Here is a 12,372-nt window from a genome sequence, read left to right on the forward strand (position 1 = left end):
ATGAAGCATAGATATTCCCACATTTTCCCTCCTTCTCGCCTCTTTCATGATCTCAGTACGCCCTTACTTGGCATGTTCATCATTATCAATATTACAATCCCTATCTTACATTCTCCCCTATATGTCCTCTGGCTTTTTCATTACCAGAGCAGACCACCTTCTTTCACAGCATAGTATGTGTGTAACCATTCAGTCCTCTCTCCAGTGCTAGCTAGTCAGAACCTCCACCTGAACATCTAAGGTGTTTGAGCTTCCCATAGGTTTTCCTTCTCATCTGAGCTCAACTATTTGTACTTCTACCAGTCAAATTTAAGCACTCAAGAGGTTCACATTAAATGGAAACAAAATCCATCTCTACACAAGATTATCCCTGTGGCCTCATGCCTGAGAATTCTCCTTGTTCCCTCTGCTTCATCTCTACTGCTGATATAGTTATTTGAAAGATGGGCAACTTTTTGTTCTTTAAGTGTTTTCTTCCATTTATTTATTTATTTATTTTACATCCTAATCACTTCCCCCTACTGGTCACCCCTCACATAATCCCTCCTCCTACCTCCTCCACTTCTCCTCTGAGAGGTGAATAAATATATACTAGTAACCAAATAATTGGACACCTAGTCTTAGAATAAATTTGAGCCATATGTTTTCTTGTATAGAATCTGGGAAAATCTGTACTGTGACATTTGTGCAATCCCACTGCCCTTCACACCCCATCTCCTCCTCCTTCCTTTCCTTTTGTCTTCCTTTCCCCCCTAACTTTCTTCCCTCCTTACTTCCCCAACATTCCTTCTTTCAGCCCTCCCTTATTCACCTTTCATCTTGCTAGCATTTCTTGCTTTTCGAAGTCCAGAATCTCATAACTATCTACCAAATGTCTTTCTATGAATAGACTTACCTTACCACGCAAAATCATTAAGCAGTTATGTAGGAGTGTCATCACTGAGTGTTACAAACCCAACCCTTAACACGGAAATATTGCTTCCAAGCTGAAGAATCTAGAAAGTGAGATTATGGTGATAGCAGGTGGCTCCTTTGGAGGCTTCTGAAGAGTATGTTTTATCCCCGTCTCATAAACTGCTGGTTGGCTGGCAATTTTTGTAATCAGACTGTTATGGGACTTCATAATCACAGAGCAGTTTGTTCTGTGTATATCTGCCTCCAGATCTTTCCTTTTTTATAATGATAGCTATTATATTGGTACAGGGCCAACTGTGATGATCTCATTTTAATTTGCCACCGCCTTATCTCCCAATAAGGGGACGTTCTAAAGTGCTCAGGGTTAGGACTTCAAAATCTGAATGTCAGAAAAATGAAATTCAGCTGATAACAGGGCTTAAGTTTTTGCTGTGGAAGTGAAAGCAACCAAAGGCAGCTAGGATTTAATGATCCTGAAGGTCTCAGATGGAGCAAGAAACATAACAGCAAAAGGCCTCTGAGTTTAGATCCCCTGCCGCCCCAGCCCCTCATGCCATTTTTCTCCTCTTGCACACACAAACCTCAATAAAGGTAATTAAGATATATAATAATTAGCAAGGAACTCAGGTCAAGATAGTACACATTCATGGGTTCGCTTCAAAATTAATTTATTATAGTGTAAGCAATTCAGATACAGAAAAATAATTGGAATTTTTTAATCCAATTTAACACAGCTCCCAGAGAAGTCTTGAGAGACAAAGCAACAGATGTTGGCCTAACCAGGCTGATGGAAGTGGAGCACCCAGGGGAGACCCTGGAGTGGTGGCTGGTGGGCAGCATGCTCATTTTGTCAAAGGAACAGACTTTAATGTCTCCCAACAAATCCAAATATAGAATCTGCTTCTTTCAAAGATGAAAGCATGTAACAGCTGCCACGGCCTATAAACTCATAGAGGAGTCAGCTCTTATGGCTAGAAAAGGTTTTCTGCAGAAGCCAACTAAACAACACTGAAATTAAAATGATGTTCATATAAACTGAAAAGATTTCTGTGCTAGAGAATTATAGATTATCATTCTTTATGGCTAGATGATAACACATTTGCTTTTAATGAGGTGGCATTAATGATATGCTGATCATGTTCCACCTTTTATTTTAACCTTACATACAAGTTGTTTTCAGATGAGGGCATAGTTTATGATTTTCATCTTCTCATAATCTAATATGGGACTCAAATAATACTTTCAATCAGTTAAATGTATTCATAGGAGAGTTTCAAAAATATATATATATAAGAGAACCTTCATTGTCTTTAGGCTAGAAATAACAAGAAATATGTACAAAATGTTCATTTAAAGAAAACTGTTAAGAGATATATACAGAGACACACAGAGAGAAAGACAGAGACAGAGAGGCAGGAAGACAGGAAAAACACAGAGAGGCAGAGACAAAGAGGCATAGAAACAGACAAAGACAGAGAGACAAAAACAAAACACAGACAAAAACACAGAGACCAAGATAACAGAGAGGCAGAGAGACAGAGACAAAGAGGCAAATACAACAGAGAGACAGAGAAACAGAAACAGAGGAGAGTTTCAGGATGCAGGCTGAGGAAAAGCAGAAGTTCACTGACACAAGAAATCAGTACTGTACTGACACAAAGCTCAATAAGCAATTGCAGGAACTGATCTTTGTGCTAGAATGTATTCTTTGAAACTATGGAAAACCCCAACAGTTTAAAAGAAAAATAAAATGTTCATATTTTAACTGAGAAAATCTTTATGCTAGCATTGATACAGATAATGAATTCAAGACAAATGAGTAAATACCCAAAGAAATAAAAATCAGCTTGGTCTATTCTACAATTATTCAGTGGTGAAGCTCTTACATAAAATGCAACCTTTTACATGAGGATCAGGTGCAGCTGTGGCTATCTTGAAAACTGATACAAGAGAATCATTTGGGCTCCAAACTCAAGTGCAGCATGACAAAATATTGAGACCAAGCAAATGTGGAAGGACAGTGAGAAAGAAAATATATAGGAGTAAAATGGAAAGATCTGAGACTTATTTGAGAGAATCAACAAGACTCAAGAAGCCAGTGGATAGGCACATCCCCCTGTTGAGGGATGGGACCACCCACCCATCTCAAAAAAATTAACCCAGAATTTTTCCTGTCTAAAGGAAATACAGGGACAAAGAGTGGAGAAGAGACTGAAGGAAAGGCAATCCAGAGACTGCCCCACCTAGGGATTCATCCCAGCTGCAGACACCAAACCAAGACACTATTGCTGATGACACAAAGCACTTGCTGACAGCAGCCTGGTATGGCTGTCCTCTGAGAGGCTCTGGCAGAACCTGGCCAGTACAGATGAGGATGCACACAGCCAAACACTGGACTAAGCACAGGGACCCTAATAGAGGTTTTAGGGGAAGGACTGAAGGAACTGAAGGGCTTAGCAACCCCACAGGAAGAACAACAATATCAACCAACCAGACCCCCCAAAGCTCATAAGGACTAAACTACCAACCAAAGAGTACACATGGAGGGACCCCATGGCTCCAGCTACAGATGTAGCAGAGGACTGCCTTCTCTGACATCAATGAGAGGGGAGACCATTTTTCTGTGGAGACTTGATGTTCCAGCATAGGGGGATGCTAGGAAGGTGAGGAGAAAGTTGGTGGGTGGGGGAGCACCCTCATATAGGCATAGGGACAGGGAGGAAATAGAGAGATTGCAGAGGGGAAACTAGGAAGGGGGACAACATTTGAAATGTAAACAAAATAACCACTAAAAAATGAAACCAAAATGAAAAAAAGAAGGGTGAATTAAGTAATGGTTCCCACTGCTGTGGTTAAGAGCTTCACTGGAGATTTGTTGATTCAAGGGTACCTGTGCCCCATCCAGATAACATATACAACCATCATTGACTAAAGGTGCCTGGAGCAAAAAGCTAAATCTAGGTCACTTAAAACTATGTGCTTTTCCAGAAAGTCGCAAGTGAGGATGTTTCAGTCCCACTTAGAAGGTGAAACAAAATAATCATGGGAGCAGAGGGAGGGAGGAATCTGGGTAGAAGAGGGGAGGGGAGAAGAGGGATACAGGATCAGGTATGGGTTAGGAAAACAGAAGAGAAACCCAGAGGACCAGGAGAATGAATAGAAATATGCAGCTTGTGGGGGTAGAAGACAGGAATCTTTTAGAAAGGAACAGAAACCTTGCTGACGAGAGACTCTCAGGACTCAATGGAGGTGACCTTAGCCAAAATGCCTAACACTGGGGAGAGGAAACTTAGAGTCCACCTCCAGTAAATAGACAGGGATCCAAGTGGAGGGACAAGGTTACCAACCCACAGTTAAAATTTCTGACCCAGAATTGTTCCCCTCTAAAAGAGACAAAAATGGAGAAGAGAATTAAGAAAAGACTGGTCAGTGGCTGGCCCAACTTGGGATCCATCTCATGAGGGGTAGGGAAACACCAAGGCCTGGCACTATTCCTGAATTATACCTACCCCAACAAGACCACTACTAACAGTGCCATTCTGTGGGCCAAGTATATTCAAACCATCACATTGGTGAAGAAAAATATAATGGAACACCATGCTACCAATTGAGAAGAATGTTGGAAGATTTTCAGTGCCACAGTGAAACAAGTAACCATGATGAGGAAGAGTCCTTGAGTCAGGCAACTAGAAGGAGATTGACAACCCTAGTATTTCTGGTATTTCTCAACAATTGTTTCAAGTAATTAAATATAATGAGTCCTAACTCCTAGTATTCAATTAATGTCTGTAAGGGTGCAATAATAAAAACTGTGGTTGACAAGCAGTACTTCATAAAACTAAAAAGCCTCTGCATAGCTTAATAATCAACCAACCAGATGAAAAAGGTGTCCATGAATGAGATAGAAACTTTGCCAGCTATACATCTGTTAGGATTTATATTCAGAACATACTGAGAACTCAAGGAGGGAGAGAAAGACAGGGTGGGGGTGGGGGGCTGGAATCTGAACAGTGTGTTCTGAAAGGAAAAGGAAGGAAAATAAATAAAAAATGTCTGGGAAATATTTCTGAAAATGTTTATCATCACTAGCAATTAGAAATATGCAAATCAAAATAACATTGACATTTCTTTTCATCACAATCAGATAGATATATATATATATAATTTTGGAGAAAGAATATGGGAGAAAGGTAATGTTCATTCACTATTGGTGGGATTGCAAACTGGTACAGCCATTCTGGAAATCAAGGAGAAGAATCCTTAAACGCTAAAAATATATCTACTATATGATCAAGTGCGGGGATAATTAACTCGCATGTGGTCGTGGGCATGGGATCCTGTTGGGCTGTGTTGTGGTTTCTGTGCATCTGCCACAGCTCAGTCAGCTGGAACCACAGCTCAGAGTGGGAGAAGTGTGGGAATTTGACTGAGACCCTTGCACGCTGCACCAGGTAGATGCTGGGCTATGAGAAGCCACCAGGTTGCCCCCGGGCAGGGAGAGAACTCAGTCTGAAGTTCTGCGGGGACAGAGCTCTTGGATGGGGACCCCCAGACAAGAAGGCTTTTGGGGGATCGACTAGTCTCAGACTCCTGAGCAACCAGGCATTGCCGATTGCCGCAGAAGAGTTGAGATTGGGGGCATGCAGGCTGGACCAGCTGGCAGCCAAGATGAGTGAGAGGGAGAGCTCCAGTGGCACCCCACAAGGTGGTGCTCTTGGTTAGTCACTCACTTGGCAGGGCTGGTTAGCTTGGTTGAATCAATGGTCCCTGTGGCTGGAACACGGAAAGGTCCTCAGGCAGAAAGTTAGGCACAGCAGCTGTGGCAACAGCAGCTCATTAAAGGTCTTCTCTACGGTTCCCCATGGTGGGCACCAAACACATGAGGAAGTCCATGGTTTTTCTTCATGAAGGATGATAGATGAATCTGGCTGTACCTCCGCACCCACCCCCAGAATGGGCCTTTGGTTAAATACCATTTGTAAGGAGGAGGGGCTGGGAAAGAATATTTAATGGCTATGCCCTTTGGCCTTTAGGTATCTCATTAATATGGAAATCTCTTGAGGCTGAGGCCTGTAGTCATGCCCTCTACCTGTGCTAGGTGACACAAACTTCTTTGGAAGGGGCTACATTGCCCTACATGACTGAAAAGCATGAACCAATAGATGTCTTAGACTGTGTGTCAGGACCATGGGCTCTGGGAGTGAGGCCAAACACCTGCCGATGTCCCATTAGGGTCCAGGGTTCAAGGCCTCAACTTGACCAGGAACCAAACTGTCCTTTCATAGGCCCACAATCAAGATACAAAACTCTTTGACATATGCACAAGGGACTCAATACCCTACTCCACAGGCACTTATTCATACCTGTTCCTTGCTTCTCTATTTACAATAGCTAGGCAGTGGAAACAACATAAATATCCTCCAACTGACAAATAGATAATGCAAATATGGTACATGTATACTATGACATACTATTCAGCTGTGAAGAAAAATGAGATTATGAGCTCTCCAAGTACATGGTTGCAGCTAGCAAAGATCATACTGACTGAAGTAACACAGATGTAAAAAGATAAATATCATATGTTACCTTTCATTTAAAAATGCTTATTTATAACCTGGAGTGAGTGTAGAAACTAGGAAATTGAAGTAGGGTGGCAATCAAGAGGGAAATAGCAGGATGCAAGTGATGAAGGTGGAAATTGGAAAAATTAGGGTGTTCTAACTATAAAAGAAAGAAGATGGAGCTAAGTATATAAGAAAAAGACAGGAAGTCAACAAAACAGTAAGACTACCGGAAAATGTCACAAAGAATTATATTTTCAACTATATATCTAAAGATATCTAGAATATATGTAAGTGTAATATGTAATACATATTATATATAATATATACATATATATATGCATATATGTATATATACACACACACACACACACACATATATATATATATATATATATATTCTTTAAGTAAATTTTTTCAATCTTGTCTGATGGTTCTCTCCCCAAGAGCCAAAGTCCATTTAACAAAACCCCAACACTAAGCATGAGAAGCTCTCTTTTTGAGCTATTAGTCAGAGGCATCCAGTAGATTTCCTAAACATTATAGGCTACTGCAATTGTGCTTGGTTGAGCCTCAGAAGTAGAATGTAATTCCCTATTACTAAAGACAACATGTACTTCATAAAGAGAACCCAATGGCCTAACCTAAACATCTTCTTACTGAGGACTAGCTTTCATGGTAGCAGAAGGCATCATGCAAAGTCCCAAAGGAGGGAGGCAACCTACAGTCCTACCCAGATATGGTGATATATCTATCTATCTATAAATCGCAGTAATTACCAACATGGGACATGGAACAATAACTAAATATTCTAAATATGTATTCTAAAAATAGAATACATATCTTGGTGGTAATTAATAGCCCTCCAATTGGACTTAAGATCCACTCAACAAGAGAGATATCACTAGAAACCTACCAAGCCAACAAGGATTAGTGGAAAAGAGAACCTACAACACTTAAAATCAGCTAATTCTTAACAACAATCTATGAACATTGACTGTTCTTATATACACAGATAAGTGTAATCCTTACTCCTCATCAAAGAAACTTCTCTTTGCAATAGACCATTGCAGAAAACCACAACCAATCAAAATGCAGAGATGTGGAGCTTAGTCTCAACTAATACATCTACAATACAACTCCTTCACTCAAGGCTCAGAGGAGGCAGAGAAATTGTAGGAATCCGAGGAACAGGAAGTCTACTGTGATATTGTGTCTCTCCTAGAAATATCACCATTTACATTAATGAGGTATCACCAGCATGGCCTGAATGACAAAAAAGAGACATTCTAATGTGGATGGGAAAAGTCCAGGAGGCTTCAACCCTACCCAAAATCTACAGACATCTAAGAAATGACAATAGTGGGAGAAATGATCGTCCCCAGGAAAAAACATGTGAATTGATTATTCAATGCCAAATAGTCAATCTTGTATACATACATGCAGGTAACATTAGAAAGACTGAGAAGGATGCAAGTTTTTTTACATTTAATAACAGTTAAAGAAAAGTGACTATGAATTTGAAAGACAGTAGGCAAAAGCGCATGGAGGATTTAGAGAAAGGAATTGGAAAGAGTAAATAAGTATGTTATAATCTAAAAAAAATCTGTAATTGGTTGTCTTCCCTCAGGTCTCACATTCTAATATAGATAAAACACAGCCACAGAAAATGTAAAAAAAAAAATTGTCTGTACATATTTCTGCAAAGTAAGGCCTAATTGGGATGTTTCCATTTTATTATTTAGTTCTCTGTGGATGGTTTCATTGATTAAGAAGAAGCAGAGAAAGAAATTTTGAGGGTGAGATAGATTATAATGTGAATTTGTGAAGCTACAGTATAGGCTGTTTCCAGTAGGGATGGCAAGTACTTTTCCTCTAGTTTCAGCCACTTCTATTCTTATTTTTTTCTTTTCTTTTATCTTCTCATTCTGGGATGCTCATTTTCTCTGATGGCTTCATCAATAACAGAACACATCTGGAGTCATTAGATCACAATACAATATTGTGCATTGAGTAAAGCCAATAGTTCCACTTCATATCTAAGGCAGATGAGAGTCATATAAAACAACTAAGACCCTGAAGTCTTATTTTAAAAAAAATTAATGACAAAATATATCAGGGTAAGTTCTAACTCTTAAAATTTACATGTGTTTTTTTTATTCCCATGAATGAATCTTCATTGGATTTTGACCAAACATCTGAAATTAATAATTAAGAAAACCTTTTTTCCCACAGTTCTAGAGGCTGAAAGATCCACAGTTTTGCATTACTGCTATGACTATAGCCCACAATTGCTATGGGCTTTCTTGCTCAGCCATAACATGGGCATCAGATTTCAGACAAGGAAAATATTAACAGAAGTCAATTTTATAACAAAGACACTCCTGTGTTGGCTCCATGGATGAATTAACCCTATGAAGGAGGTTTTGAATGTCCTATCAGTAATTATTTTTGAGAATTAACTTTCCTCCACATGAAGAGATTATAGCTAAAAAAAGTTTACCTTCCCTTTAATTGTATAAAAATCATACCTTAATATCATAACTTGAAATTTTATGATTATCATCTAAAAAAATCTTTGATGCATTTTCAGATAAAGGTGGAAGGAAGAAGCTACACAGGCAAATTATTTGCTAATTTTAAAAGCTGAGCATCTAGAACTTGAAATGTTGCTTAATAAGTAAGTGCACTTATGCAAACTGAGTTTGAATCAGAACAGTATTTCCATCATAAAACAACAGGCATGTGAACATACAGACACACACACACACACACACACACACACACAAAACTGTGACCCCCAACACTGTGCTAAACACAGGAGGATTGGCTATTTTTATTGGCCTGTGGGTTCAGTGAAAGTGATGAGGTTCAGTCTAGAAAATTAGTGAGGGAATTATAGAGCAGAACATCAAACAACCTTCTCTGGCCTCCATATATGTACACAGACCACAGGCATGTATATCCTACACTTAAATATACTCATGTGTGTATGTGCATGCATAGACACACACACACACACACACACACACACACACACACACACAAAATAGGATGACTTTAGTGTTATGGTTTGAATGTAGAATTTTCAGCACAGATTTGTGGTTTTGAACACTCAGTCCCCAGGCTGGTAGCACTTTCTCAGTTAGTGAAACTGTTATTGAACCATTATTGAACTGTTATCAAACTATTAAAAGAACTTGTTATTGAACCCAAAAGAAGTCGTATGCTTTAGATCAATAAATGAGTTGCAACCTATGCAAAATGCCAACAAGTATGTAAAACATGCTTGACAATACTCACCGTGATTAAAATCCACATGAAAGTTATAAAACAATGTCACCTCACCCCACTCCAGCTGTATTAGTCTTAAAACAAAGATAAAAATTCACACTGATGAGTTGGAGAAAGAGTAATTCTTACAAGTCTTTATGAGGACATTGTTGTGAATCCTCAAATAAACTAAAAACTGCTACATGATCCAGCAATCTCAATATTGGGTACATATCCACAGAAAATGAAATCAGTGTGCTAAGGAGACATCTATACTCACATAGTTTTGTAAGTACATCAACATAATACTGCATAAAGAAAATGTGATGCACACATACACATATGAACTATTATTCATTAATAGAAAGAATTCAATTATGTAGATTACAGCAAGCATCATGTTAAGTGAAACAAGCCAGGCATAAGAATACAAAAGCCACATAATCTCAGTCATATGTTGAAGCTAGTTCTGATCTCAGAAGATGAGAAAATAGGATAACACTTGCCAGAGAATGAGAAGAGTAAGGAAAGGATAGATGATTGCACAAGAATACAGAGGCATGGATGAGTTCTACTTCACATAGATGCTCATGTGGATGCTGGGAAGTGCATGCTGACAGGAGCCTGATATAGCTGTCTCCTTAGAGATCTGCCAGAGCCTGATATATATATAGAGGTGTATGCTGACAGCTAACCATTGAACTGATTATGGGGTTCCCAATGGAAGAGTTAGAAGACTGGAGGATCTGAAAGAGTTTGAGGCCCCCTGGGGAGAGCAACAATACTAATCAACCAGAGCTCTGCAGGGTCTAAACCACCAACCTGGGAGCACATAGGGAGGGACCCATGGCTCCAGCTGTATATATAGGGGAGGATGGCCTTGTTGGGCATAGGTGGGAGAGGAGGTCCTTGGTCCTGTGAAGACTGAATGCCTTAGTGTGGGGGAATTCGAGGGTGGGAAGGCACATCTTCATAAAAGCAGGAGGAGAGGTGAGGAGATTGGGGGGGGGGGGTTCCTGGGTGTGTGTGGGGGGGGAAATAGGGAAAGGGTATAACATCTGAAATGTAAATAAAATATCCAATAAAAAAAGAAGGACAAAAAAGAATGTACACAAAGGACAAAAATCACTAGTCACCCAAAAATACAAAATAAAATTCCAGTAAGAGATTATTTCACCTCAGCTTACTATAGTTAATAATATATTGCATATTTTAAAACAACTCAACTACCTTGTAATATAAGGAAGTTAACTGTTGAAATCCTGATAATTCTGATTTAATCATTATCCAACATGCTCATTGGTGAGATGTGTAGAAGTGACAGTATAGCTACATAAAAATGTGTATGTTATATAATGTTGGGAGCTGACTTTTAGCAGAAAGCAGCTATCATCTTTGCAGCCATCTCGAGCCATATGCCCTGATAAGAGACTTGTTTTTCAACGGCCTACAACAGCTGAGCACACTCTGATAAATATCTTGTTTATTCCACATATCTGGTTTTGCTGTTTAGTGACCCCAGCTGCATGGTACAGGTAGTAAAATGTCTTTAGTTGTGTTCTCCTGCTTGTGCTTATGAATACCCAGAATTTCCTTGCAATAAGAAATAGTGAATGGAAGATAGATAGTCAATGGGAGTGCTCACTTTGGCAGCACATATACTAAAATTGGAGCTATACAGAGTAGATTAGCATGGCCCCTGCGCAAAGATGACATGCAAATTCATGAATAGTTCCATTTTTTTTTAACCCAAAAGCTTGGAATAGCGAAGACTCAACCCACAGACCACATGAAGCTCATGAAGAAGGAAGACCAAGAGGGGATGCCTCAGTTCTACTTAGAATGAATAACAAAAATACTCAAGGGAGCAAATATGGAAACAAAACATGGGACAGAAACTGAAGGAGGGTCCATCAGGAGACAATTCCACCTGCGTATCCATCCCATGTTCAGTCACCTAAGCTAGACACTGATGTGGATGGCTGGAAGTGCATGCTGTCAAGAACATGATATAGCTGTCTCCTTAGAGGTCTGCCAAAGACTAACACATTCAGAGGATGATGCTCACAGTTAACCACTGATATGATCAAGGGTTTCCCAATGGAGAACTTAGAGAGAAGACTGAAAGAGCAGAAAGGGTTTGTGATCCCAGGAGGAAAGCAACAATACCTAACAATGAGAGCCTCCCAGGGTCTAAACCACCAGCCTGGGAGCACATAGGGAGGGACCCACGACTCCAGCACTATATGTAGGGGAGGATGGCCTTGTCGGGCATAGGTGGGAGAGGAGATTCTTGGTCCCATGAAAAACGAACACAGAGTAGGGGGGGATTGAGAGGCTGGGGAGGGGGTAGTGGGGGCGGGGGGTAGGTGCAGGCACAGCCTCATAGAAGTATGAGAAAGGGAGATGGGATAGGACGTTTCTGGGTGGTGGGAGGAAGTGGGGTAAGGGGATAAAATCTGAAATGTAAATATAATACCCAATTTTAAAAAAAAAAAGAGAAAAAAAGGAAAAAAAGAAAAAAAGAGGAAAAAAAGAAAAAAGAAAGAAAGAAAATAGGAGATTTAATAACACAAATGGAAGGATTTACAAATTTAGGAGGCAGTTTAGGTTAATGGAAACA

At 39.8% G+C, this 12,372-nt stretch overlaps 1 non-coding gene across 1 annotated transcript; it reads left to right on the forward strand.

The window, feature by feature from the left end:
• The first annotated feature begins 11,386 nt into the window (after nucleotides 1–11,386).
• Nucleotides 11,387–11,493, forward strand: LOC143440194 (U6 spliceosomal RNA). The gene has a single exon (XR_013108036.1). It is a non-coding gene; the product is annotated as a U6 spliceosomal RNA (small nuclear RNA).
• The last annotated feature ends 879 nt before the right edge of the window (nucleotides 11,494–12,372 follow it).

The sequence above is a fragment of the Arvicanthis niloticus genome, chromosome 28, assembly GCF_011762505.2.
Source record: "Arvicanthis niloticus isolate mArvNil1 chromosome 28, mArvNil1.pat.X, whole genome shotgun sequence".
Lineage (NCBI taxonomy): Eukaryota > Metazoa > Chordata > Mammalia > Rodentia > Muridae > Arvicanthis > Arvicanthis niloticus.